The sequence below is a fragment of the Schistocerca serialis genome, chromosome 8 (genome assembly GCF_023864345.2).
Source record: "Schistocerca serialis cubense isolate TAMUIC-IGC-003099 chromosome 8, iqSchSeri2.2, whole genome shotgun sequence".
NCBI classification, from domain to species: Eukaryota; Metazoa; Arthropoda; class Insecta; order Orthoptera; family Acrididae; genus Schistocerca; species Schistocerca serialis.
The window spans coordinates 254,066,406-254,088,993 of NC_064645.1; the positions used below are offsets into that span (position 1 = coordinate 254,066,406).

General features: G+C 44.0%; 1 protein-coding gene and 1 pseudogene across 1 annotated transcript in view; one reads left to right on the plus strand and one right to left on the minus strand.

Moving 5' to 3' along the window:
* LOC126416440 (ATP-binding cassette subfamily G member 4-like) overlaps window positions 1-22,588 on the plus strand; it is a 304,210-nt gene that overhangs the window by 69,779 nt on the left and 211,843 nt on the right. The window lies entirely within an intron of this gene.
* LOC126417335 (5S ribosomal RNA) lies at window positions 19,995-20,112 on the minus strand (annotated as a pseudogene).

A 22,588-nucleotide genomic window follows, 5' to 3' on the forward strand; every position in this document is an offset into this window, starting at 1 on the left:
TAGGTCCACATTACTGTTACACTGTAGTTTTAGTTTTAGTTATGTCATGTTACATAGATCATTTTCCCGATTATTTCATCGATATTATGTGGAACAAGTCAGATTACAAGTTACATATACACACACATGAATAGTGCTAATATTAATAGTACAGAAATTCTTAGTTCTACACATGTAACTACATTAAGAGGTACAATTTTTTTTTCTTTTTACCATTTCTGAAACAGAAACTCGTCCATGGAGTAGAAAGAGTTGTCCAAAAGAAATGATTTTAAGCTAGTTTCAAAACTTGATCTGGTACCTGCCAGACACTTTATGTTGTTGGGCAAATGATCAAAGATTTTTGTTGCTGAATAATGTACTCCTTTCTGAGCAACTGAAAGCTTCAATAGCGGATAGGAAAGGTCATTTTCCCTCTAGTGTTGTACGTATGAACACCACTGCTCATCGACAATTGAGATGGATTATTTGTAAAGAATTTGATTAGCGAATATATGTACGCTGATGGTGCAGTTAAAATACCTAACTCCTTGAAAAAGTGCCTACATGACGTCATTGGGTGAACACCACTAATTACTTTCACTGCTCTCTTTTGTGCAATTAGTACTTTATGTCTAAGTGGAGAGTTACGCCAGAAAACTATTCCATAAGACATTATTGGTGGAAAGATGCAAAGTACGTTAGGAGGCCGATCTGTTTATTACCAAGACTAGCGAAGCTGAACTTGGTTGTTTGAGAAGCTCAGTAACATGCTTCTTCCAGTTCAAGTTGTCATCAGTGTGAACACTCCAAAAATTTGGAGAAATCTACCCTGTTAACTGAGCCCTGTTCATATGCTACATCAATTATCGGTATGACTCTATTCGGTGTACAGAACTGGATATAGTGAGTTTTTTCAAAATTAAGGGAGAGTCCATTTTTTGAGAACCACTTAATAATTCGTTGAAAGACATCCTTAATGATATCTTCAGCTGCTTTTTCTGGAATGGGATTTATTATAACACTCGTGTCATCTCCAAAAAGTACTAGTTCCGCTTGATGAACGTTAAGTGGCAGGTCATTCACATGAATAAGGAACAGCAGAGGACCCAAAATTGAACCCTGCAGGACTCCCTTTGTGATAACTCCCCAGTCACTAGAATTTACCACCCTCCCAACATTATTTGTGCTATTCAGCACAATTTCCCCAGTACTCCTTCCCCGTGAGTTTTTTCAAGGTTTAATTTTCCATTGACTTCATTTTTATGGATGACAGTGCACGACCGCAACGAACAATGCAAGTGTAGGAGTTTTCGAACTACTGGCCGCGGTGATCACACATCCTATTCAGAACCATATCACGCAACCTCTTCACTATTGATGTGACTTCATCATCAGTGTTTAAGTGCTTACCTCCAAGGGGAACTTTCAGTTGGGCGAACATGTGAAAGTCATTTGGGGCAATACGTGGTGAATATCGAGAATGTAGGAACACTTCCCACTTCAATCTTCAGAGCTCGGCCTGCGACATTCGATCTGCATGATGTCGAGCATTGTCATGAAGGAAGACAACTTTGCGACACGAAAGTGCAGGACGTTTTCTTTTGATGACATCTCTGATTCCTCAAGATGTTACTGTACTTCCCTGCATTCACTGTGGAGTTGCGAGGCAGGTAGTGAACAAGTAGCACCCCCTGACAGTTCGAAAAGATGGTTACCGTAACTTTCTCCGCCGGATGTGTGACCTTTGCGGTTTTTTTTTGTTTTTTTTTTTTTTGGGAGGGGGGGGGGGATCTTTCGCCAGGATTCTTCAATGCCACGCTTTGCCTTTTTGTCTCAAGGATTGAACGATGGACCCAGGTCTCACAGCTACACTTTCTAGTGATTACTTCCATGTTGACTGGCAGCATACGGGCAAGATACTGCGGTATGCATTGGAAGCCGGTATCAGCATTGTCAACACATACCAGTCAAACTCGCCAGCTCTCACATATCATGGGCACAGTATATTTTGCAGACATAAAATAGGGTATCATACTTATTGCACGGCCCTTGTATAAACATATAGATTATGTCACATTTGTGAAATGTATTAAAAGTTTCCACTCTCAGTCTTCTGTATCTTCAATTGCCTGTAACTAGAATTCTACTGGAAACACTAGCGCCGATCATTGTAAACTTTATTTCATTTATAAATGTGCACACTCTGCAGCTGCTTTATTATGTACTGACTAAATTCGAATGTGATGCTGATAAATTTTTAAGTAACGTCTTCATCTTATTCGTACATCTAATGTTCATATTCACTTTTGGTAATCTACTGATTAACACACATCAAAAAAAGTTTTGCATCACACCGGTTCCCAGAACTCCTGAAGATAGACGTTGACTGTGGATATTGTATCACAGACACAGTCCATTTGACTGTTCAAGAGATGTCGCTAAACCTGGCCAAAGATGTAAACAATGCATGAGCAGCGCCTATTAGACGGAGTCGGTCCGACAGCTGATCAGTTCCAGTCATTCCACCAGGGAGGAGGTACACAGCTCTTGTTGTCTGAGGTTCAATCATGCCTAGACGGTCAGTACCGCGGTTCGATCGCGTCCGCATTGTTAATTGATGCCAGGAAGGGCTCTCAACAAGGGAAGTGTCCAGGCGTCTCGCAGTGAACCAAAGAGACGTTGTCCGGACATGGAGGAGATACAGAGAGACAGGAACTGTTGATGACATGCCTCGCTCAGGCTGCCCAAGGGCTGCTACTCCAGTGGATGACCGCTACCTACGGATTATGGCTCGGAGGAACCGTGACAGCAACGCCACCATGTTGAATAATGCTTTTCGTGCAGCCAAAGGACGTCGTGTTACGACTCAAACTGTGCGCAATAGGCTGCATGATGCGCTACTTCACTCCCGACGTTCATTGCGAGATCCATCTTTGCAACCATGTCACCATGCAGCGCGGTACAGATGGGCCCAATAACATGCTGAATGGACCGCTCAGGATTGGCATAACGTTCTCTTCACCGATGAGTGTCGCATATGCCTTCAACCAGACAATCGTCGGAGACGTGTTTGGAGGTAACCCGGTCAGGCTGAACGCTTTAGACACACGGTCCAGCGAGTGCACCAAGGTGGAGTTTTCCTGCTGTTTTGGAGTGGCATTACGTGGTCCGACGTACGCCGCTGGTGGTCATTTAAGGCGCCGTAACGGCTGTACGATACGTGAATACCATCCTCCGACAGGTAGTGCAACCATATCGGCAAAATATTGGCGAGACATTCGTGTTCATGGACGACAATTTGCGCCCCCATGGTGCACATCTTGTGAATGACTCCCTTCAGGATAACGACATCGCTCGACTAGAGTGGCCAGCATGTTGCCCAGACATGAACACTATCGAACATGCCTGGGATAGATTGAAAAGGGCTGTTGATGGACGACGTGACTCACTAACCTCTCTGAGGGATCTACGCCGAATCGCCGTTGAGGAGTGGGGCAACCTGGACCAACAGTGCGTTGATGAACTTGTGGATAGTACGCCACGACGAATACTGGTACGCATCAACGCAAGAGCATGTGCTACTGGGTATTAGAAGTATCAGTGTATTCAACAATATGGACCATCACCTCTGAAGGTCTCGCTTTATGGTGGTACAACACGCAATGTGTGGTTTTCATGAGCAATAAAAAGTGCAGAAATGATGTTTATGTTGATCTCTATACCAATTTTCTGTACAGGTTCCGGAACTCTCGGAACCGAGGTGATGCAAAACTTTTTTTGATGCTCTCATTTTTAAATCAGATGACGGCTGCAAGACCGAAGCCGGAACTCAATTTTAGTAAATTACTGTTTGACCAAGATATCGACTTTTATAGTATGGGAAGACGTTATTGCGGTGTACATTTTTCTGTTCATCTGTAGCAACCACTTGCTCAATCGGTTCATGGTACCACTGATTCAGCTAGATATGGATTCAATTTCTCTTATGGGTGTACAGTCTACATGATGTATCATTACTTAATCTGAGCCTAATATCAGTTGGTAGCACTACACACTGCGTATTCACTTGCTGCACAGTAATCTAATCCGAATGTCGTGGTATTTCACCCCCCCCCCCCCCTCCCCTCAGCACCCTGAATTGATGTTGTAAACATTTCGTCTATGGTCGAGCTGTTAATGTTCTAAGCTTGCTATCGATTAGCTTGGTCGGCTGAGTTATCTGTGCCACATTCTCACATAAATTCGCCCAATGCTAAAACATTTTATGCTAGTGACATACTCACGTTCTGATTAAATGAAAGCGGATATATCTTGTAACAGAACTTCTTACAGAGGCACGAGCGCCGTTTTGAGATGAAGGGATTTTATTTTACGAAACTGTTTCCTTAAAACAATGGTGTTATTTCTATGCGTTGACATTTTCATTTAAAATACATTACATTAAATTAAGGTTCCACCCAATGAGATAAAATGGAGTTGTCATGAGCTAACAAATTTACAGCCTATGTCCGCCACGTTAGATGCCCCGAACATTGGCCTCTGATGGAAATGTTTTGATCAAAGATGCCATCGTGCATCATTTACGGATGTACAAATCATTGTGATAAGGTGGTAAAGCGTAGAACAATCACACTCTATTTGTAAGTGGACTTATTCAAGGATATTGTCTTTTATATCCATGAAGTTTGGTTGCGCTGTTTACTTTTACTTTAGTGGTTTTATTTTTGTCATTTGATTTTCGAATCTTCATCAGAACAATTCGAAAAACTCTTTGGATGAACGCTGTAGAAAGGAAAAATTAGTAATCGACAAAACATAGAAAAATATGTTCTCAGCATTTTGAGAAAGAGGATATACACCGGACATCAGTTTCGTCAGTCTGTTTCAAGGAAAATACTGGAATACAAAAGCAGCGTTATCGTATAACATAATTCCCATAACAAAAAAGATACTTACAGTAACTGGGGAAAATACATCTTATGAGTCGGTCAAATATGCTCTTAAGGCCAGAAAAACGTCTGAAAATGCCCTCCTGACGCTGTGTTATTGACACAAGCACTGTAACCTTTTTGTGTTTAAAGCAGCTATTGCGTGGACACGTCAGAAATTAAGAACAAGAAGCAATAGTAAAAAGAAATCCGCTATTGTCTTGCGGCACCTTGAATGGTGGCTTCGGATTCAAAGCAACGTGCAGCCTAAGTCTGAAGCACAATCTCCTTATATTACACCTCCATAGCAGACTTGGCCGGCCTGCGAGGTTGACAATCTCACATTCTGTCGCAACAAAAGAAGTTTGTTTGTTTGTATAAAATGAGAACAGAGGTGGAATCTGGCGACGGATGTACTGTAGTATGAGGAGCGTCTTATATAAGGTAATGCAGACTGGTTGCTAAGTTTGTATCTGTGGTCGGAAACAGCTTTCTCGTTGGTAGGGAGTTTACGCATTTCGCTTTCCCCTCATTACAGAAGGAAGAGTGAAAGAAATGTGTCTACTCAAAATGAATTCTCTGCCCTTGACAAACGAAAGTCTTTATTGTCCCGTGTCTAGTATGCTGGAAGTTATGAAATCGAACGTAGCTGCAGAGAGCATGAAAACATTAAGAGTCCTCTGACTATCTCTCCTGCACTGAGAACCTGCCCCAGCGTCGCGTCTACTGGCGCTCTTCATTGCTTGTCCGGCGTCAATTTATGCCCATCTCCGTGACGCTGAGCTGAGGAGTCACAGTCCGAAGTGCGCAGCGGCTGTGCGCCTTTAATACTGCGAACTACACTACAAAGTAAAGAGTGAAAAAAGCGGCTGTCGTGAAATTGTTGTTGATACTGCTGTTACCTTCAGTCCAAAGACTGGTTTGATCCAGCTCTCCAGGCTTCTCTATCCTGTGCAAGCCTCTTCATCTCCGAATAATTGCTGCAACTTATGTTCTTCTGAATCTGCTTACAGCAGTCATCTCTTGGTCTCCGTTTACAATTTTTATCCCCTACACCTCCCTCCAATACTAAATTGGTGATCCCTTGATGTCTCAGAATGTGTCCTATCAACCGATCCCTTCTTTTAGTCGCCGGCCGTTGTGGCCGAGTGGTTCTAGGCGCTTCAGTCTGGAACCGCGCGGCCGCTCCGGTCGCAGGTTCGAGTCCTGCCTGGGGCATGGATGTGTGTGATGTCCTTAGGTTAGTTAGGTTTAAGTAGTTCTAAGTTATAGGGGACTGATGACTGATGACCTCAGATGTTAAGTCCCATAGTGTTCAGAGCCATTTGAACCATTTTGACCCTTCTTTAGTCAGGTTGTGCCACAAATTCATTTTCTACCCCATATTGTTCAGTACTTTCTTATTAGTTATGTCGTAACCCATCCTCAGCATTCTTCGGTGGCATCACAATTCAAGAGCTTTTATTATATTTTTGTCTAAACTGTTTATCGTCCATGTTTCACTTCGTACATGGCCTCAACCCATACAATACTTTCAGAAAAGGCGTCCTGATACTTAAATCTATATTCGATGTTAATAAATTTATCATCTTGAAAAATGCTTTTCTTTCCATTGCCAGTCTACATTTTGTGTCCTTTCTACTTCGGCGAGAATCAGCTATTTTGTTACCGAAATAGCAAAACCTATCTACTGCTTTAAGTGTCTCTAATTCCCTCACCATCACCTGATTTAATTCAACTTCATTCCATTATCATTGTTTTGCTTTTTTTAATGTTCATCTTATATCCTCCTTTCAGAACACTGTCAATTCCGTTCAACTGCACTTCCAAGTAACTTGCAGAAAATTACAATGTCATAGGCAAACCTCAATATTTTTATTTCTTCTCCCCGAACTTCAATTCCTACTCCAAATTTTGATTGCTTGCTCAGTGTGCATATTGAATTACGTCAGGGATAGGCTACAACTCTGTCTCCCTTCCATCTCAACCTCTTCTTTCCCTTCATGCCACCGACACTTATAACTACCGTCTGGTTTCTGTACAATTTGTAACTAGCTTTTCATTCCCTGTATTTTACCCCTGCGACCTACAGAATTTCAAAACGAGTATTCTGGTTCAAATGGTTATGATGGCTCTGAGCACTAAGAGACTTAACAGCTGAGGTCACCAGTCCCCTAGAACTTAGAACTACTTAAACCTAACTAACCTAATGGCATCAAACACATCCATGCCCGAGGCAGGAGTCGAACCTGCGACGTAGCGGTCTCGCGGTTCCAGACTGACGTCCCTAGAACCGCATGACCACACCGGCCGGCGAGTATTCTGGTCAACAATATCGAAAGTTTTCTCTAAATCTATAGTATAAACGCAGGTTTACCTTTCTTTAACCTATCTTCTAAGAGTAGTCGTAGGGTCAGTATTGCCTCGCGTGTTCCTACGTTTCTCCGGAATCCAAGCTATTCTTCCCTTAGTTCGGCTTCTACCAGTCTCTCCATTCTTCTTTGATGAATTGGTGTTGGTATTTTGCAACCACGATTTATTAAACTGATAGCTCGGTAATATTCACATCTGTCAGCAATTGATTTCTTTGGAAGTGTGAGACTACCTGAATAAAAAATGGATTAGCCATAATTTTTAGTATTGACAAAGAAACTTCTTTTAATAATTTTTGAGCTTTTTGATATCTGACAATGGTTGCAACGAACGTCTTCTTATTGGATTTTGGTATTATGATTGTTGTTGTTCGTCCGAAGGCTGGTTTGATACAGTTCTCCACTTTCAACGTGACAGAAGGCAATACACCGCAAATTCAGTGCTGAGCCATCAACAAATGTCAGTGTGCGAGCCATTCAACGAAACATCATCGATATGGGCTTTCCGAGCCGAAGGCCCACTCGTGTAACGTTAATGACTCCACGATACAAAGCTTCGCATCTCTCCTGGGCCCGTCAACACCGACACTGAACTGCCAATGCCTGGAACTCATGAATCCATGGACCCTGAATGTCATCAGGTGACTGTTCAAGCTGGCGGAGGCTGCGTAATGGTGTGGGGCGTGTTGCAGTTGGATTGATATGGGACCCCTGATACGTCTAGATACCACTCCGTCAGGTGACACGTACGTAGGCATTCTGACTGATCACCTTCATCCATTCATGTACATGGTGTATTCCGAACGACTTGCGCAATTTCAGCAGAACAATGTGACACCCCACACGTCCAGAATTGCTACAGACTGGCTCCAGGAAAACACTTCTGTGTTTAAACACTTCCGTTGGCCACCAAACTCCCCAGACATAAACATTGTTGAGCAAGTCTGGGCTGCCTTGCAACGTGTTGTTGAAAAAGAGATCTCCATCTTCTACTACTCTTCACGATTCATGGTGTCTATTCCCTCCAGCACTACTTCAGACATGTAGTGGCACTTCTGCGTGCTCGCGGAGACCCTCCACGATATTAGGCAGGTGTACCAGTTTCTTTGGCTCTTCAGTGTGTACCTTTTGCATCATGGCCTGCAACAGTCTTTGCAAGTCTGTCGTCATCGTCTAATTTTCTCTTGTCTGGTGTTCAGTTCTCGTACATTTTCTAAAATTTTATGATTTATAACTAATTTGGTTCTTAAACATTTCCTTCCGAAGCCTAATGCCTTGGTTTTTACTATTTATATCTTCAGATATAAAATCTTCGTCTACGTACCGTAGTTTTTTCACCGCAAAATTCAATCGGTCTTTTGGATAGTACCTGTTCACCTACAAACAATAGGCTATTTACAACCATATTGCCTGCAATAAAATTATTTATAAGAGTACTTAGTCATTCCTGTGTGACTGCGTACATGTGTCAAATATTTCTGGTGACACTGACCGTCCTCGTTCTGTTCTTGCTGCGAGATTATCCAATCCCAACTTCTACTGGCGTGTTTTTATATGCACGTACCTTGCCTCGGTGAGAATTTTGGTTGCGTATTAATTCACTAAGTACTTCAGGCGTATGTCTTCACGTTGAGTACTTTCTGCTTCGTGTTTTTATAGTTCTGTATTGCTACGGAGACTCGTGGTACAGTGCAATAACACAAGCTGTGTGAGAAAATATCACTCTCTGACGGTAACTCACAAAGAAGCGTACACGAAAGTAAAAGCTAACCTGTGTAGCATTGCATTATGAGTTAATATCAGCAAATGACAGCTTGTAGTTACCTTGTAGTTACCATTTTGTTGATATTTATGAGCAGTAATCATCGCCAACAAAAAATCGTCAACGTCTAAGAGCCGGTACAGGGCTTCTCCTGGTCTTACAAGGGGACCGCGGCTGCTAGTCTTCGCGGATTTTGTCGAAATTTTTTCTATACAAGGTCTTCATATTAACTGAGGGTATTGAAATATTTCGAAAACTACACATCAGATAAAAAAATGATGATTTCAATTTGTTTGTCCCGGAGGGGCACATTCACCCGCACCCCACCATGAGTAGTTGGTGGAAGTGGTGGGGGGGACTACTTTAAAATGTTCAATGACAACCCTGTTTTTTTATTGCAGATTACGATTCCACGACAAAATCTACGAACATTTTCTTCGTTTGGCCACATATGGCACCCGTAATCGGGGAAATAGAAATGGATACACAATAGTAATTTACGACGTGCTGCTCCGTGTCCATGCGGGAACCCACCTCCTTTCTGCGAGGGTACAACAGGCCAGTATGTCATAACTTCTTACTGGAAACCCTATTTGCAACGTCGTTTTCCTCCAACATATCGACCAGGAGACTATTCGACGCACCACTGTGGCTGTGGATCGAGGCCAACTCTGCTCTACTTTTCCAATTAGAGTAAGTGTTCATAGTACCGCCAACTTCAGTGCACTTTGTGATCCGCTTTTCAAACGACCGTACGCGGGGCAGAGGCATATCTGCGGTGCAGGCGTTTCTGAGGCAGGAGTTCCTGATGCGGTGTACAATGTCTTCACAGCCTAGTAGCACTTGCTGGTACACCTTATCTATTAAATGTCGCACAGAAAGAAATTCGACATCAAATGCGCCGACCTAGCGGACCAATTAATAAAGCCACCTCTGCCGATCCACCGACGATTGTAAACGCGGTCTAATATCTCCCTTGCTACAATTTCCTAATGCACTGGGCAGCTGCAATACTGAAACCAAATACGTTGTCGAACGTCCTGCAGTGGCACCGGTAGTCCTTGTTCCAAAAACGTTCGATATTTGCATCTATTCAATGTGCCATCGATAAAATACAGATCAACGAGTTTGTTCTTCATGATGCCACGCCATACTTTTACCGACAAAGGACATTGATTGTCAACTTGCCATAACCAGTGCGGGACGTCTACACTCCAGTAATGCTTGTTATGCCTGTTAACGCTACCACAGTTTGTGTGTGTATACTCATCGGAAGTAGCACCTCGACAAAGAACGTGGGGCTCGTTTGCATTTGTTGACGTACCCTTTCACAAAACACGACTCGGTTATGGAAATCGGCGCCAAAATGATGCAGTAAGACGTGGTATGGACGATATTTATGACGATACAGTATTGTGACAATACTACATACGGACATATCGGAATCGCGGCGGAATTGCCGGACGCTTATTCCGTGCGTTGTGGTGCACTGCCGCTAGAAGAGCTATTTCATTAGCTGCCTGCAACACACTTGCTTCGTTTCTTTTTGCGGGTCTGTACGCTACTGTCAGAAGTACAGGCTTTCGAAACCTTGTAAAAGAACGAACGAGAGCGAGTTTTCTCTGGAAAACGCTAGGCATACAAGGAAATAACAGCCACAACATTTATCCCCGAGTCACCGCAAATCAGAATCATTCCAATTTTTCCTCCTATGGTTGCAGCATTCATCATCCACTTGCACGTCTGTAATAGGTAGATGTAGAGGCAATGCACATTGCGCAAGTATTGTAATGTTCTACGTCTGCACGAGACGAGGCAGTTTACTGCCTGTTATGATATGTCGTAGATCGCTACACGGCCAAGGAGGCGCGTCCCCTGTTCGACATATAGGAGGAATACAATGTTGCGAATGGGGTTTCCTATAAGAAGTTATGAAATACTGGCCTGTCCTAATCTCGCTGCAAGGAGGTGGGTTCCCAAGTACCGTTGGATATTCAAGGGCTATAGAGTAGCATGTTTTAAGAGGTCCGAGCAGATGTAATTTCGATGTATTGCTCGTGCGCTGCCTACAATAGGCAAGGTATAAGAGAATCTCTGACCAGAGAGCAGTGTTGACTGCAGCAGGAACTGTGTAGCTGTAGCAGTACGTTGTTGCTAGTCTGGAGTCTATTCTGGTCTGGTATGGTGTATCGTGTTGGCTGGCCCGGTCGCGGTGCAGCGATGCCGGAGCCTAAGTATTATTGTATAAGGTAAAAAGCAGCCTCGCTCATATGTAGTAATGTTATCTCAAGTCGTATGTAAATGTTTTAAAAATCTCGTAATAATAATCTTGCTCATGAAAAGTAACTTTTAACAACCACTCATTTCAATTTCAAGAATTTACTAATTTCTTCCATCCATGATCGTCTCGATTATTGCAATAGAAAAATCAGTTGCTTCCTTTCATAAATGACAGATGGGTCGGCCAGCATTGCACAGAGCTGTGCCGGAAAAAATTATTGTAAGAGCAGACATATCCGGCGACTTCATTGAGGTAAGAATTTTTCCTTTTTTATTCAGAATGATCTTTCAGGGCCATGACGCAGCACTGCTGTCGTCCAAAATTTACCAGGTTAAATTCACAGTGAATTATTGAAAAGTCATAAGTGAGCGACAATTTAATTGAGAGGTTAGTTACATTGTATTATTACCAGGTTACTGAATTTATTTTTTTATTGGGACGTTACACTGAATGTGAACGACACAATTATAATTTTTACTGTTGAGAGGTTTAGGAATTTTTCTGTTTTGAGGTTACGCTAAATGTGAATGAATTTTGAGCTTAGATTAAATCAGAAAGAATTTTGTGTGGAGGTTAATGTGAAAAGAATTTTGTAGGGAGGTTACAAATTGGAAAGAATTTTGTGGGGAGGTTACAGTTGGCGACAACCGGCCAGGATCATATGTCTTTGTGAATTTCTGAGAAGTAGTCATATATCTGGCTCTAATTTACTTAAACGTAGTTTGCATCTGGCGCAACGCATTTACTAATTTGTCACTCTTTCTTTCGCAGATCATCGGCAATTTATTGCTCTTTGGTGTAATTGTGTTTGTTCCATTTTTGCTTCGTCTTTGTTTCATTTTCTGCTTAATTTTTATTTGTGAAAAATGCCGCGAAAAACTGTTAACAGTACATCGCGATGTGTAATGAGTGAAATAGCCGACTCGAATAATTTGACATATAATACTAGCGACACTCAGTCTAATAGTGATAATCCCCTAATTATAGTTAATCAGTGCGTGCCGATCACTAATATTGATTTTGATCCTAATGATGAGCAAACAAATACAATTATGTCCACAGTAATGTAACAATTGATGACGCGGCACGTTTCGTTTCAATGAACGCTGTCCAGTTTGACACAAACGATTTGCAAAATTTCTTTCTGATTTAATCTAAGCTCAAAATTCATTCACATTTAGCGTAACCTCAAAACAGAAAAATTCCTAAACCTCTCAACAGTATAAATTATAACTATGTCGTTCACATTCAGTGTAACGTCCCAATAAAAAAATAAATTCAGTAACCTGGTAATAATACAATGTAACTAACCTCTCAATTAAATTGTCGCTCACTTATGACTTTTCAATAATTCACTGTGAATTTAGCCTGGTAAATTTTGGACGACAGCAGTGCTGCGTCATGGCCCTGAAAGATCATTCTGAATAAAAAAGGAAAAATTCTTACCTCAATGAAGTCGCCGGATATGTCTGCTCTTACAATATTTTTTTCCGGCACAGCTCTGTGCAATGCTGGCCGACCCATCTGTCATTTATGAAAGGAAGCAACTGATTTTTCTATTGCAATAATCGGGACGATGATGGATGGGAGAAATTAGTAAATTCTTTAAATTGAAATGAATGGTTGTTAAAAGTTACTTTTTATGAGCAAAATTATTATTACGAGATTTTTAAAATATTTACATACGACTTGAGATAATATTACTACATATGCGCGAGGCTGCTTTTTGCCTTACACAATAATACTTAGGCTCCGGCATCGCTGCACCGCGACCGGGCCAGCCAACACGATACACCATACCAGACCAGAATAGACTCCAGACTAGCAACAACTTACTGCTACAGCTACACAGTTCCTGCTGCAGTCAACACTGCTCTCTGGTCAGAGATTCTCTTATACCTCGCCTATTGCAGGCAGCGCTTGAGCAATACATCGAAATTACATGCGCTCGGACCTCTTACAATGTCGTAAATTACGACTGTGTACCCATTTCTACTCCTCTGATGACAGCTGCGTCTGTGGCGAAAGGAAGAAAATGCTTCAGACAAAACGTGTGCGTATTTTGTATGAATGTGTGATGTCTGTTGTTTCACGCACGTGATTCGCCTAGATGGACATGGACCCACCTTCTTCAATGTGGATGCACAGGTAGGTCCGACCTACTGCGGGAATCTCACAGTGGCGAGCATGGAGCACGGAGGACATGGGAAGGGACTAAGGCTAGATGGCACTCGGTGGAAATGTGTGACGGCCGGAAGGCGTACCGAGATAGTCAGCGCAGTTGCAATAAAGTGGTGTCCGGGTGGCGCAATGGTTACGTTAACCACTGCGCCACACGGACACAGTGTTTATCTTTCCAGTAAGGAGAATATCCTGGCTTCGAATCCCAGTTCGGCACACATTTCCACTCGTCGCTGCTGATGCCACACAAAGTCCTGATGCAGCTAATGTCAACAATCCCTTCCCTATCCGTTCGTCCCGACACCCCCCCTCTCCTTCAGTTTGAATCATATGTAGAATCGTAATCTTCAATAGAAAAACAAGGGTTCTCAGTGAAGATTTCAAAGTCCCCTCCCCCCCTCGCCTCCTCCGCCATCCATGCTTGGGATGAGATGGCTGGTCGAGTGTGGTATCGTTGGATGTTCTCCTCCGAGACAAACAAATTGGAAGTGGAACTTTCTTTTGGTCCGATGTTCTCGAAATGTTTGAACGTCTTCTGTTAAAACGAACATTCTGTGTACAGGGTTTCTCCACAAATGAATGTGTCCGAAATGGAAGCACCTGATGGCCAAACGTTTAGAAAAAAACCGGATCTTTGGCGCGTGTCGGGCAGCGGTGGGTCAGCGTGGACACTACAGAATGGTAATCCGAGAGTGGTGGGTTCGACTCGCTGTGTTTCTAATTTTCAGATTTTACGTTACTTACACTGACAAAAAAAACTGCCCAGTGCATTGTATTTATTAATGTTTTCATGAAAGGCAGGAAAAGGAAAGACAAAGGAAAATATGGTGGAAGAGTACGTGACGAAATATAGGAATGCTGTCATTACTTCATCAAAATCTGGGAAACTCACAATGATCTCTCTCGCAAAATTTTTGACTGATGTGAGTACGCCATACGCAGTGGTGGACAGATTTCGTCTGTCAATTGACTCTTGGGAAGGACAGACAAATCCACAAATGTAAGGGTTGTCATCATGTAGTATGCATTAATTCATACTCCTATCACATGAAAAAATATTTCTTTTCTCATTTGTTATTCGACTTCAAACATAAAAATAGAACATTGTCGAAGGACCTGGAATTCCTGGGACCGGTTTCTTGACAGTATGAATGTCAATAACAGGCAAAAATCGTCGAGATTCTCGACGTGGGTGAAGTGTCTAAACTAAAAACTCCGCCCGAACAGTCCTTGGAAGACCCAACGGCTCGACCGGCCGCCGTGTCACCCTCAGCCCACAGGGGTCACTGGATGCGGATATGGAGGGGCATGTGGTCTGCACACCGCTCTCCCGGCCGTATGTCAGCTTACGATACCAGAGCCGCTACTTCTCAATCAGTTTGCCTCACAAGGGCTGAGTGCATCCCGCTTGCCAATAGCGCTCGGCAGACCGGATGGTTACACGTCCAAGTGCTAGCCCAGCCCGAGAACGCTTAACTTCAGTGATCTGAAGGGAACCGGTGTTACCATTGCGGCAAGGCCGTTGGCCATGAAGTGTCTATATACATAATAATTGTGGTACGCGTACTGTGAGACCTTCAGTACACACACCATCAGATTATTTGACTTGTCGCTCTAACGAAGTAGGCGAGTGTCAGTAATATGTCTCGTGGTCTTATTGTGGGGTGTTTATCTTCTGCCGTTAGGTCAGACGATAGAAATGCCACTTGCACGCTTAGAGTAGCAGACTGACGGTGACCAACTTTAAACAGAACTTGATTAATTTTCACACACATTTATTAAAATAGTAACAAGCATAAAAATTACTTAACTTGATTCTGGATGCTATTTACAATTGACAATCTGAAGTTCCTTTGGTAGTGGTACGTTAATATTATTCTCACATAGATCTCTGATACTTGACAAAAGTGTCTATACATTTATCTTCATGGCTATGTACAGGAATATGGTAATCTTATTAGGCGCAGACTGAAACTTGACTATAGACTGGTACAGACAAATGCAGACTGGTACAGACTGGTGCAGACAAATGCAGACTGACTAATCGGAGGTCTGTATACTCGTTATAATACCTCGCGCGTTCAGGTATCACTGTGCGAATGTGATCCGCGAGGAGAAAAGGTTCTATGTTAGCAGCAATCTCATTGGCTGCGTTACATATTAATACGCAGATCGGGGGAAGCTGAATTTGGTCCGTCTCTATGGCAGCGCCATCTTGTAGTGCAGAGACACACAAGCGCTGCACCTGTGCTGTCGTGCTTAGCGGGACGCGCTCTATTGGGAAAGTTGACTACGCGGAACTATGTACACAACGATAATATTTGCACGCAATCCTCAGAGCACGAGTCCTCCTCGAACCTGCTCAATTTTTATGGATGACATTGTGTGACCGCATCGAACTGCATTGGTGAAGGAGGCCTCGGAACGAGAGGGTACTCAACGGAAGGACTGGACCGCCCATTTCCCAGACTTAAATTCCATCAAACCCGTGTGGAACGCTTTGACGTACTACAGCATGTCCACATGCATCAAAATCCATCCAACAGTTGTCAACTGCGCTGGTGGAGGAATGGAAAGCCCTACCACAAGGACTCCCTACCACCCTTGTCGCCAGCATGAGAGTACGATACAGAATGTGCACTGCCACCCTTGGTGATCACACATCCTATTAAGAAACATGTCCCATCTTCTGTAGTGTCCAGGAGACCACCATGTATCGTGGTCACTTCAGTGTACTTATTGTCTCTGAATAAAGTGTCACTGCTGTTCGTCTCATTTGGTATTTGCATCAGTTGTTTACTGTACTGTACTGTAGCAGTTCTTTACAAGTATAAGCCAAGTTTCATCGAGCTAAGTTTCGTGGCAGTGACACATCATGCGAGGGTTATATTCGTCCTTAAGTTTACACAATAATGTATAAAATGGGCTAAAGGAAGGCGGAATTATAGGCTACATATCACTAAAAGGAACTTCTCTAAAAATCAGCGCTGATTCGGGGAAAACGTCCCACCTGAAACAGTGCTTGCTATATTCATATGCGGCATCTTCCAAAGTACATAGCGTATTTAGGTTAAAAGAATATCTATTCGTGTCACTGAGGGTGGTGATTGGTAACGAAAGAGCAAAATATTGTTACCCAAAACAGGATTTGTTAGTTTCAGTCAACACAGAACAAAAACGGGAAAGTATCTGAGAACGGCTGTATAATTCGAACTTCATAAAGTTGTTTCTGAAAGAAGAACACATATTTCGTGAACCAGTATAAAATGAGTCAACCGTAAAACGCTGAGAGGCGCTGGTAGAGGTAAAACATTCACAGCCAATGTAAATTGTGATGAAACTTCCTGGCAGATTAAAACTGTGTGCCGGACCGAGACTCGAATTCGGGACCTTTGCCTTTCGCGGGCACGTGCTCTCCCAACTGAGCTACCCAAGCACGACTCACGCCCTGTCTTCACAGCCTTAATTCTGCCAGTACCTCGTCTTCTACCTTCCAAACTTCACAGAAACTCTCCTGCGAACCTTGCAGAACTAGCTTCCCTGGAAGAAAGGATATTCGTGCCCCAGGATGAATTGAATAGTAGAACATGATGCAGTCTCTCTAGAATCCCTGAAAGGTCTTTTAATGTTGTTTCCCTGGACTGTCATGTAAGAATGTCGCCAGACTAGATGCCACACAGCGATCTGGCAAATCGGCTGGTATCGCAATCCTGTTCTTCCACTTTTGTGGAGCGAGCGCAGAATTCCGGTTTGTGGGGCGGTGAAACCACGCTGCGGCAGCGGGATCCAGCTCTGTACCGTGAAATATAATTACGTGCACTCAGGAAAGGTTGTAAGTAGCACGACGTTTTCTCTCGATTTTCGCGGAAGCTGGTGGTCAACAGGATTAATTACGAGCTTCTGGTAGGAACAAAGATTTTCTGAGAAAGCACGCTAGCTGACATAATAAATGAGCAGATGCTCTTTTTTCATAGAAGTCACTTCATGGTCTCAGTTTGAAATTCAACTCCTCAAAACAATCGGTTGCTCCCACAGAATCTCACAGTTTATACTAAAATGAAACTAAAATTCTCTCTCATCTAATAAACAAGAGAACACTGCCGGTTTCAGTAATATACACTCCTGGAAATTGAAATAAGAACACCGTGAATTCATTGTCCCAGGAAGGGGAAACTTTATTGACACATTCCTGGGGTCAGATACATCACATGATCACACTGACAGAACCACAGGCACATAGACACAGGCAACAGAGCATGCACAATGTCGGCACTAGTACAGTGTATATCCACCTTTCGCAGCAATGCAGGCTGCTATTCTACCATGGAGACGATCGTAGAGATGCTGGATGTAGTCCTGTGGAACGGCTTGCCATGCCATTTCCACCTGGCGCCTCAGTTGGACCAGCGTTCGTGCTGGACGTGCAGACCGCGTGAGACGACGCTTCATCCAGTCCCAAACATGCTCAATGGGGGACAGATCCGGAGATCTTGCTGGCCAGGGAAGTTGACTTACACCTTCTAGAGCACGTTTGGTGGCACGGGATACATGCGGACGTGCACTGTCCTGTTGGAACAGCAAGTTCCCTTGCCGGTCTAGGAATGGTAGAACGATGGGTTCGATGACGGTTTGGATGTACCGTGCACTATTCAGTGTCCCCTCGACGATCACCAGTGGTGTACGGCCAGTGTGGGAGATCGCTCCCCACACCATGATGCCGGGTGTTGGCCCTGTGTGCCTCGGTCGTATGCAGTCCTGATTGTGGCGCTCACCTGCACGGCGCCAAACACGCATACGACCATCATTGGCACCTAGGCAGAAGCGACTCTCATCGCTGAAGACGACACGTCTCCATTCGTCCCTCCATTCACGCCTGTCGCGACACCACTGGAGGCGGGCTGCACGATGTTGGGGCGTGAGCGGAAGACGGCCTAACGGTGTGCGGGACCGTAGCCCAGCTTCATGCAGACGGTTGCGATTGGTCCTCGCCGATACCCCAGGAGCAACATTGTCCCTAATTTGCTGGGAAGTGGCGGTGCGGTCCCCTACGGCACTGCGTAGGATCCTACGGTCTTGGCGTGCATCCGTGCGTCGCTGCGGTCCGGTCCCAGGTCGACGGGCACGTGCACCTTCCGCCGACCACTGGCGACAACATCGATGTACTGTGGAGACCTCACGCCCCACGTGTTGAGCAATTCGGCGGTACGTCCACCCGGCCTCCCGCATGCCCACTATACGCCCTCGCTCAAAGTCCGTCAACTGCACATACGGTTCACGTCCACGCTGTCGCGGCATGCTACCAGTGTTAAAGACTGCGATGGAGCTCCGTATGCCACGGCAAACTGGCTGACACTGACGGCGGCGGTGCACAAATGCTGCGCAGCTAGCGCCATTCGACGGCCAACACCGCGGTTCCTGGTGTGTCCGCTGTGCCGTGCGTGTGATCATTGCTTGTACAGCCCTCTCGCAGTGTCCGGAGCAAGTATGGTGGGTCTGACACACCGGTGTCAATGTGTTCTTTTTTCCATTTTCAGGAGTGTACATTAGGACGGACTCATTTAAGTACGCTGTTGTTTTTGTCTATACAGGACGAAACGGGTATAGATGCAGATATTTCTCGTAAATGGTTCTTTAATTTGTACACACATCACTGTGCTGGTTGTTTTTCCTCCATGCCGAACAGTCTTCCCACTAACCGATCACAGTCTTTACGACCTGATGTTTTCTGCATGGCCTAACGGCACCAAACATTTTTCGTCCGCGTGTCCACACTCCGACAACTGATCTGTTGCCCAGGGGAAAATAAACATTAATGGCTTGCTCTAGTCACATATACTGGAGGCACTAACAAACATAAAACATACGACTTCTAATAGTTATGATTATTTGAAAATGACGTAAATGCTGATGTAATATTGCTCAGTACACCGTTCTCGATCACCAATAGAATTGGCAGCACATATACCCATGACAGGATGTATAGCTCCGCACATGAGGGACAACTGTCCTGTCAGTGTGGTAGCTCAGAAACAAGTTAACAAACTGTGGTACTGTCCTGTAATACGGGACCAACACTTTTTTAGTGTGGAAGGTGATTGTAGGCACAAGGTGAAAATCTCCAGAACAGAGTGAATACTGTAGGTATTTCATATTTCAAATTACTCAGTGTTGCAGAGACGACAAGAAGTTACACATGGACTGTTACTGGATGTGTTTATTTCACTATCGCGATTATGGCATGTAGGCATGCCTGCCGTTAAGGAATAATTGTAATAACACACAACTAAGCGCTCCGTCTTCAGGCCACAAGTGGCCCACCGGGACCATCCGACCGCCGTGTCATTCTCAGATGAGGATGCGGATAGGAGGGCGTGTGGTCAGCACACTGCTCTCCCGGTCGTTATGATGGTTTTCTTTGACCGGAGCCATTACTATTCGGTCGAGTAGCTCCTCAATTGACATCACGAGGCTGAGTGCACCCAGAAAAATGGCAACAGTGCATGGCGGCCCTGATGGTCACCCATCCAAGTGCCGGCCACGCCCGACAGCGCTTAACTTCGGTGATCTGACGGGAGCCGGTGCATCCACTGCGGCAAGGCCGTTGCCAATAACACACAACTGCTAAGGACCAATCCATTTTTAGAGATGAAAAAAGACCGTCCTCTTTAATCTAGCGCAGAAATACAATAATTTTAAGGACATTTTCTAGCTTATAATTGAGACACCGTAAAATATAGGGGAGGGAAAGGATCCACCTTGTTACAACAAACACATTAGGAAGTTGCTGAGAAAACAGAGAATTTTTCACAGTCGTTTTAAACATAGTCACTGGCCCGCTGACAAACCGAAATTATGCGAAGTGAAAGCAGCTGTCAAAAGTTCAATGATAGATTCTTTTAACGAATTTGAAAGCAATATTTTATCTGCAGATTCTAAAAACAACCCCAAAAATTTTTGGTCGTATGTAAAATCTATGAACGCTACAAATAATTCAATACCTTCTCTTGCTGACATTAAGCTTAATGTAACGGATGATCATACACAGAAGGCCGAAATTCTAAACCTAGCTTTCAAAAACTCGTTTATAGCAGAGGACTGCAGCACCTTTCCCTCTTTCAACTATCGAACAAACGTAAGGCTGGCAGTGTATCTGGGATTGCAAAACAGCTACGATCCTTAGACGCCAGGAAGGCGTCTGGCCCAGACAGTATCCCCATAAGATTATATGTTGACTATGCTACAAATATAGCACCATTCTTATCCATCATTGGAGCAGAGGAAAGTTCCACGGGACTGGAAGAAGGCCCAGGTCATAACTGTTGTGGACTGGCAAGACAGCCAATCCACAGTGACGGGTAGCCGAAAGGCACGCGTTAAGCTCACGCAGGATGGCTTGAGGTCTGGAACAGGTAAAGTAATTATACTAGCAAGAAAAGTACGTAGCTGCTGGAATACTTAACTTTAATCCACAATTGGTGAACATCGGTCTGACGGTACATGCATCACAAGATAAATAGCAATTGATAATGGCGCCTTGCTAGGTCGTAGCAAATGACGTAGCTGAAGGCTATGCTAAATATCGTCTCGGCAAATGAGAGCGTAATTTGTCAGTGAACCATCGCTAGCAAAGTCGGCTGTACAACTGAGCGAGTGCTAGGAAGTCTCTCTAGACCTGCCGTGTGGCGGCGCTCGGTCTGCAATCACTGACAGTGGCGACACGCGGGTCCGACGTATACTAACGGACCGCGGCCGATTTAAAGGCTACCACCTAGCAAGTGTGGTGTCTGGCGGTAACACCACAATAACAATCCATAAAAAGGGTAGAAAATCGGATGCACATAATTACCGGCCAATTTCACTGACAGAGACTTGTTGTAGAATCATGGAACATATTTTGTGTTCAGACATAATGACCTTTCTAGACTCTGAGAAGCTCATCTGCAGAAACCAACACGGTTTTAGGAAACAGCGGTCATACGAGACACAGTTGGCCCTCTTTGTGCATGATATACAACAGGCTCTAGATACCGGCTACCAGGTTAATGCCATATTTCTGGACTTTCGAAAGCCGTTATACTCAGTTCCGCACCGTCGCATGCTCCAAAACGGGGGCGCTTGCGGTCTATCCGATGGCATATGAGGTTGGATAGAAACTTTTCTAACAGACAGAGAGCTGTATGTCGTCTTGAATGGGGTGACTTCAACAGAAACAAGCATAACTTCAGGTGCGTCCCAGGGCAGAGTAATAGGTCCGCTGCTTTTTACGATTTACATTAACGATCTGGTTGATGGTACTGACAGTGGCATCAGACTGTTTGCTGATGGTGCTGTAGTCTACAGGAAAGTAGTATCACACGAAAGTTGTGAACAAATCAATGAGGATTTGCAGAAAATAAATGCGTGATGTAGTGACTGGTAGTAATCTCTCAATATTAGTAAGTAATTCTATTCTGCTGCGTATAACAAGGCGAAAATTCCCATTAATGTGCGAGTACAAAATAAATGCCCAGTCTTCGGAAGCGGTAACGTCCGTGAAGTATCTGGGTGTGACTATTCGAAATGATCTCAAATGGAATGATCGGATTACATAAGTAAAACGGGCAAGGCGAACTGTAGATTGCGGTTTATTGGTAGAATCCTGAAGCCATGCAGTCCTTCAGCAAAGGAATTTTTTTTTTTTTTTTTGGGTCATCAGTCTACTGACTGGTTTGATGCGACCCGCCACGAATTTCTTTCCTGTGCTAACCTCTTCATCTCAGAGTAGCACTTGCAACCTACGTCCTCAGTTATTTGCTTGACGTATTCCAATCTCTGTCTTCCTCTACAGTTTTTGTCCTCTACAGCTCCCTCTAGTACCATGGAAGTCATTCCCTCATGTCTTAGCAGATGTCCTATCATCCTGTCCCTTCTCCTTATCAGTGTTTTCTACATATTCCTTTCCTCTCCGATTCTGCGTAGAACCTCCTTATTCCTTGCCTTATCAGTCCACCTAATTTTCAACATTCGTCTATAGCACCACATCTCAAATGCTTCGATTCTCTTCTGTTCCGGTTTTGCCACAGTCCATGTTTCACTACCATAC